This window comes from Equus przewalskii, chromosome 8, assembly GCF_037783145.1.
Source record: "Equus przewalskii isolate Varuska chromosome 8, EquPr2, whole genome shotgun sequence".
Taxonomy (NCBI): domain Eukaryota; kingdom Metazoa; phylum Chordata; class Mammalia; order Perissodactyla; family Equidae; genus Equus; species Equus przewalskii.
In genome coordinates, this window is record NC_091838.1 from 46,398,685 (window position 1) to 46,406,166 (window position 7,482).

Below are 7,482 nucleotides of genomic sequence, written 5' to 3' on the forward strand. Positions count from 1 at the left end.
CTTCTTGACTTCTATAAGGATTCTTCCTCATTTCTATGAAAGGTTAGAAATAGAAAGATCATGCACTTGTCAACTTGATTAACACTTCATTTCTTCTTCAAAAAAAAGGGGGAAAGGAAATAACTTGACCAACTATCTCCATAGAAATAGAGGCAAGTGAATCAGTATTGTGGCTTATACTAGTGAAGTTGAAGATATATATCCCTTCGACCCAGCAATTCCACAAGAGAAACTCAAGCACATCTGCAGAAGGAGACTTGGGCAAGAATATTGTTTGAAATATTGTTTATATTAGAGAAAACTCAAAGGAATATAAATGTCCACTAACAGAATAATGGATAAATAGATCTTGAATATTCACACAATGGAATAGTAGTTAAAATGAATTAGCATTAAATGTTTCAGCATGGATTAATCTCAACCACATAATGTTGTGTGAAAAAAAACCCCAGCAAGTTGCAGAATGATAAGTATATATCATTTACGTAAAGTCTGAAGCCAATGTGTAGTTTATATAAATGTAGTAAAAGTATAAAATTTTATTGGAAATAATAAACACCAAGGTCTGGATAGTAGCTACCTTGGGGAAAAATAGGAAAGAAATTAGAGAGTGGTACACTTTGAGGGAGGACTTCAGTTGCATTTCTGATATTTCATTTCTTAAAACATATCTAAAGCAAATATAGAAATTGCTAAGACTTGACAAAACTGAGTGATGCGTGTAAGCGTGTTTATTATATTGGTTTCTATACTTTTTATATGCTTTGGAGATTTTCCATAATAAACCTTTTTTTCAAAAAAGAATCATATTTTAGGGTTGAAAGGGACTTTAGGAACTATCTACTATTGGATATTTAATGAGCAGCTACTCTGTGATGCACGAGATACACTGGTATACCAGAGACATGTTCTTTACCCTCTTGGAGCTTACATTCTACTGAAAAGAGGCCAAATTAAAAAATAAACATGTAAATATACAAAAACATATATTAATAAGGACCACACAGAGGATTTCATTCCATTTGAGGATGAGGCAATTGAGGTGAAGAAACGTTAAGTGATTTTTTTCCAAGATGCAAGCCAGTTCTAGAACCTTGCTTTCCCTCTCTGCCTTCCCACATACTTCTATTTTCCCCTGGTCACTTCCTAACTTCATGTTATTCTAATTGTTGATGGTATTAGGCACAAACACATTGATAATGTGTCACTTGTTTTGTAGCCATCTCTAATTTAATATATAAGGCAAAAGGTACAAATTTATCAAACGTTAAAACTTAACAAAATAAGCTTTAAAATTATTAGACTAAGGGCTGGCCCTGTGGCCGAGTGGTTAAGTTCGCACGCTCCGCTGCAGGCAGCCCAGTGTTTCATTGGTTCGAATCCTGGGCGTGGACATGGCACTGCTCATCAAACCACGCTGAGGCAGCGTCCCACATGCCACAACTAGAAGGACCCACAACGAAGAATATACAACTATGTACCGGGGGGCTTTGGGGAGAAAAAGCAAAAAAATAAAATCTTTAAAAATAAAATTATTAGACTATGTTGAACATGACATTAAATTTACACAATTTTCTTTTTAGGTAGGTTAACATTATCTTTACTTCATGGATGAAGAAACAGATGAATGGGGGAGTAGGAGTAGGGTGAAGTAGAATTGCCTAAGGCTCTGTAGAAATAAGAGTGACAGGTTCTGGACCAGAATTTAGAACTCTGACTAATCTAGTGCAAAATCTTGAGTACCTTTCTTTCTGATCTTTCCTTTCAGGTTAACGCGCCTCACTTCCACACATTCTTCTAAAGCCAACACTAATCTTGAAAATTGTAAGAAAAGGGCCTAGTAATACCAATATCTTGTCAGAAGAATGGAGCATTTTTTCACCTTCAAAGTTGCAAATTCATTGATAAAAATGTTTAATGTAAGCTTTTATGTCCACATAAGTGTGCAAACCCTTCTCTCCAGATGGTCTTAAAGAATGTTCAGGGAAATAATTTCCCAGACTGCAACTATTCTATTCAGAGCTTTGAAGACAGATTTCAGGTGAGCTTTTATCCACTGTTGGCAAGAAAATGGAGCAGAAGAACAAAATGATTATGGTGACCTAATCTACCTAGATGGTGTTATGATATCCATTCTACTATAGCATTCTAGCATTTATGAAGTTTCTACTAAAGTAATTGTCTTCATTTCTGTCTATTAAAATAATTGTTTTAATATTATGTTAGCCAAAGGTGATTGTTTCAGCTTCTTCTTCCTATATTCATTTAAAAAAATTGTCACCTGTACAAATGAAGTCCTTATGGGTAAAATTATTCTGAGCAGAATTTAAATATTCAACATCAGAAGGTAGTATGGTCTAACACTCTTGCTACCCAGGAGTCTATCAGCAGACTTTGCCCCTGTGCACTACATACTTCCCTACAAAGTTGATTATAGGTTTATGTTGTAAGTGCTCAATATTGACTGGTACAGGAACACTCTGGAATTACTTATTATCTTCATTTTCCAATGAATTCTTTCTTCCCTTGGCTGATGTGTGAAGCTAGGCTTCTAAGGATTTCTCCAGTGTCCTTATTAAGAACATCTGTAAAGAGCATCAGAATGAAGTGTTGAATTTCACCCATTTGGATTTCATTAAAGTGTCTATAGTTGTCAAGCATTTAGAAAGTCAAGACACTAAGAGTTTGGGGTTTGACCCAAAGGAAATTGGTCCTCATTTTAAGGCTAAACAGGAGGGATAACTGAGCCAAAGTTTTCTAGGGAGGTTTTTTTCAATCATTCCTTTCAGATACATGCCCCTAAAGAATGAAAGCTTAAAAAGTCATATTTTCTAATGGTAAGTTTGCCATCTTGCCAAAGCAAAGTGTGGGTTTATTGCAGAGGTTCTTAACCCAGAGTTCACGGACTTCTAGTGAGTCCATAGGCAGACCTCAGAGAGTCCATAAACTCTGTGAAATTGTAAGAAAAATTTCACGTGCATATACACATGTGGATTTTTTTTTCCTGGAAAGAGGAAGCTGTAGCTTTCATCAGATTTTCAGAGACATCTGTGATTCAAAAGAGGTTAAGAAATATTGGTTTATTTTCATACATATTTAGGTATCTTAAAATTTTCAAAATATCTAAATGAGCAGAGTTTTAAATTTCTCTTTTTACTAAGAGTACATAATGCACATAAATGTACATAACTTTTAAAACGCTAATAAGGTAAACTAATTTTAAATATTAGCAAATGATTAGAACTTTGGTAATCTATGAAATCTCAATTCTGACTAAATTTACCTGCATACATACTATTATCCAACCAGGTTTAACAAAAGTAACATGACTGATTATTTGTAATAAAAACATAGAGTAATTTGGTTGAAAAGTGAAAATATGTTGTATTGGTAGCACAAAGTGGTAAAAAACAAAGTAGCTTGAAAATTTTCCATTACATTTAGTAGTAGTAGTAGTAATATTATTTGTTTAGTTGTTTAATTATGCTTTAAATATAGTAAAGTGGCATGAATTAATTTATATTGTGACTCAAATCCACTTTAAGTAAAAACAGCAATTTCTTTTTTTTTTATAAAGAACTCTAAGCAAAATAAATTCTGACGTGAAAAATCCACTGGGTGTTTTTAAGTTTTGTAACATTTAAAGTGAATACCAAATAAACTGATCATCATTATACTAACTCTAGCTACATTTATATTTGGCACAGTTGGTAAAATTTAAAAGGTCATGTTTTAAGTTCATATACAATACATCATTTATTCTCTGCATGTGATTTTTTTTTTCTTGCTGAGGAAGACTCACCAGGAGCTAACATCTGTGCCAGTCTTCTTTTAGTTTTCAGTATGTGGGCTACCAGCATAGCATGGCAGCTAACAGAGTGGTGTAGGTCCCCACAGGGCACCGACCAGGGGGCCCCAAAGCAGAGTGGGCTGAACTTAACCACTAGACCACCCAGGCTGGCCCTACATGTGATTTTTTAAAAGCATTATTTTAACTGGATCCTATAATTACATTTGGCTTTAAAAATAGATTATGTAGGGGAGTGACCCCTAGCCTGGTGGTTAAAGTTCCCTGCGCTCAGCTTCAGTGGCCCTGGTTCACGGGATTTACGGCCAGGGTGCAACCTACTACACTCACCAGCCATGCTGTGGAGGCATCCCACATACAAAATAGAGGAAGACTGGCACAGATGTTAGCTCAGGGAGAATCTACCTCATGGTTTTCATGGTGAATTGTCTGCTTCAGACTGGAATCAAAATACAGAATGCAGAAACACAGGATGAATCTTTGATTAAGTCTGTCTGCCACTTGTCTTTGTGTTATATGACAAAAACATATACAAGTTCTTTTTTCCCTTGAGTTAAACTTCAGACATCAGTCTATTTTGATTTATCTTTGCTCCTTATGTACCAAGCTGACTTTGGTCACCTTCTTGAATTACCTTTCTCAGACAGTTCTTTAGCTTACTATAAGTGAACCTGGCTTGTTTCCAAATTAACTTGGCTAGTCTTTTCATCTTTCCCATCCTCTCTCAAAAGCCCTGATCAGCCCTTTTGATATTCACTAAACTAAACTTAGTTTCCTGGCTTCATACTCCCCTGTCCCCCTGCGCTCCCTTGATATGTATACTGTATATCATCAACCTCTCCTTTCTTATATTATTTTTTAGATGCCTTTATTCTCTTCTCAAACTTTGTCTTTCTCTCTAACTTTGCCTCAAAATATTGTCTTCTTTTCAATCTGTCCTAAAAACATACGTAAATTTAAATATTAGTGAAACATGGACTCCTGAAGAGTTGCTTGTTTTAAATTTCAGGCTTTTTCTGTTTTTTAGCATAAAGTTTCTCTCTTAGTATTTAAACAAGGTTAAGAATGAGTATAGGCCATAGTATATGAATTATATCTCAATAAAGCTGCTATTTTAAAAAACAGAAAACAGACCTGGGCTGCCCCCACGCGGGTGATGATGGAAACACGCCAGGGCGGACCTCACCCTCCAACATGGCGGCGGAGGTAGATTAGGGCAGGGTGAAAGCAGCCGCCACCGCTGTTGCACCCTGTCAGAAACAACCGCCGCCACCGCCTTTTTTACTTCTTCTGGGGCCGGGGCCAAGGCCAGGGCCAGGTCTTACTCATCTGTAAGTAGGCCTTCTTGCTCTGCCAGCCAAATCAATGGCATCTTCTACTACTGTGCCTCTAGGGTTTCACTAGCATGAAAGTACAAAGTATGTTGTTCTCAGCTACTTGGGAGTCTTCTCTCAGGAGAAGCTGCAAGAGCCACGTCTTTCCTCACCCCAAGGAGTTCAACAAGATGTAGCTTCACAATCTCTGATCAAGAAGTTTTATTAAAAGTTAAAACTGAAATTGAATAAGAGCTAAAATCTCTGGACAAAGAAATTTCTGAAGCCTTCACTAGCACAGGCTTTGACCCAGTCACACATCTCCAGTTTTGAACCTTGCTAACCCAGAAAGCTCAGTAGAAGATTGCTTGACTCATCTTCAAGAAAAAGTGTTGCAGGAACTGAAAGAGGCTCCACATGAGGAGCTGCTAATGCTCCTCAGCCAACCAGTGACATATCAGGCATATCAGGAATGTACACTGGAGACCACATTTCATGCCAGTGGCTGGAGTAAGATTTTGGTGTCTCTGATTTTGCTAGACAAATGCTTTTGGAGTTGACAAGACCTCATCAAGAACCTTTGTGTGCCATGCTGCAGTTTGATGTGATGTATCTGGAGGACTATGTAGCATAGTACATTATTCAGCAAAGTGGCTGGGGCACTGTCTTTAATTTTGAGTCAGAGGAGGAGGAATATCCTGGAATCGTTGCAGAAGGTAGGAATGACACTTACATCCTGCCCAGTGACAACTCTGGACAAGTCAGTCCTCCAGAGTCTCCAACTATGACCACTTTTTGGCAATCAGAGAGCTTACCTGTTTCACTGTCAGCCAGCAAGAGTTGGCACACAGAAAAGCCTACCAGTGTCCCTAGGTCCTGAGTCCTGGCAGCAGATTGCAATGGATCTTAAAGAAGTCAAAAGCTTAGATAGCAATAGGGCTGGAGAGAAGAGTGAGGATAATTCATCTAGTCCTGACATTTGCATGCTGGAGACAAGGAAACCCAAGACAGAAATGATTGCAGTTGAGAAAATCAGCCCTGCAATATCTTTGTTCACGGAACTTGATGAAGAAGAGCTGAAAGTAGCAACAATTCAACATATTGAACTAGAGGAGGAGGTGATCCCCTCCCGCTGCAACTCACAAAAACGCTGCTGAGTGGAGAGGAGATAAATGAAAGAAAAGAGTGTCTCACAGAAGAGACCTCCACTGCTAGAGAAGAGAAGGCCATCCCATTGTTTGAGGGCAAGTCTATACTACTGTTTGGAGGGGCTGCCACTGTTGCCATTCTGGCAGTGGTAGTTGGGGTAGGACTGGCTCTGAGTAAGACAGAAATTTCTCAGAAGAGAAAGAAGACAAAAAAGATGTAAAGTTTTAGTTGTACTGACTGAATTTGAACCACCAGCAACTGATCGGACATTTGTACAACACTCTGGGATAACTGGGGACTTCTGCTCAACAAGGCAGTGGATTGGTCCACATATCAGGGCTTGAGGTAGAGGGTGTTCACGTTTGTCTGATTGTAAGTTCCAAAGGGCCTTGAATCATGCTAGATTCAGAATCTTATGAGTAAAGTACTCCTTCTAGAATAGGGTTTCTCAACCTTGGCATTAATGACATCTTGATAATTCTTTATTGCAGGAGCCTGTCTCATGTATTGTAGAATGTTTAGCAACATCCCTGGCCTCTACCCACTAAATACCAGTAGCACCCTTCCCCTACTTGTGACAACCAAAAATGTCTCCCAACATTGCCAAATGTCCCCTGGGGGTAAAACTGTTCCCACTTGAAAGCCACAGCTTTAGAGGGAGAGCATTAATTTAGGAGAATCTGGGATAGAAATTCCCAGGCAAGAGGGCTTAGCTGTGGGCTCCTCAGCTACTGACTTGTTCCTGCCCTTGGAATTTCATCTTTCCTGATGAAGATGCTGTGTTTTGCAGCCATTCCTTTTTGGCGCTTCTTTTCTTCCCCGTCTTCTTAGTCCTTTAATGTGAGGGTGCTCCCCCCTGTGTCTCAGCTGCCTCTCAGGTACTACACTGCTCCTCTTCATCCCCAGTTTCCTTCTAAGATCCCATGGGAGAGCCCTCACTCTGTACCTGTCAAGTCCCTGATGCTTCCTACAGCTCCACCTTGTAAAGGTGCTACCTTTAGGAATCTTCCAAAAAAAATAAATATAAAAGATATCTAGGGTTCCCTGCCTGTGAGTACAAGAGCAAGTAACTCTGGCTAGAGAAAGGTATTTGTCTCATTTAGAAGCAGGAGGATGGCTTAGATGACCTATTGAGGTCTCTTGTGGCCTTTTGTGTTTGCCACCCTACTGAGTTTATGATTACTTACTGCCAGCATCTGTTGCTGGGTGGTC

General features: G+C 38.7%; 2 pseudogenes; both read left to right on the top strand.

Annotated features, from left to right (window-relative positions):
• Positions 1–5,173: 5,173 nt before the first annotated feature.
• LOC103555135 (bcl-2-like protein 13) lies at positions 5,174–5,909 on the top strand (annotated as a pseudogene).
• A 111-nt stretch (positions 5,910–6,020) lies between these two features.
• On the top strand, positions 6,021–6,490 carry LOC139085141 (bcl-2-like protein 13; annotated as a pseudogene).
• Positions 6,491–7,482: the final 992 nt, after the last annotated feature.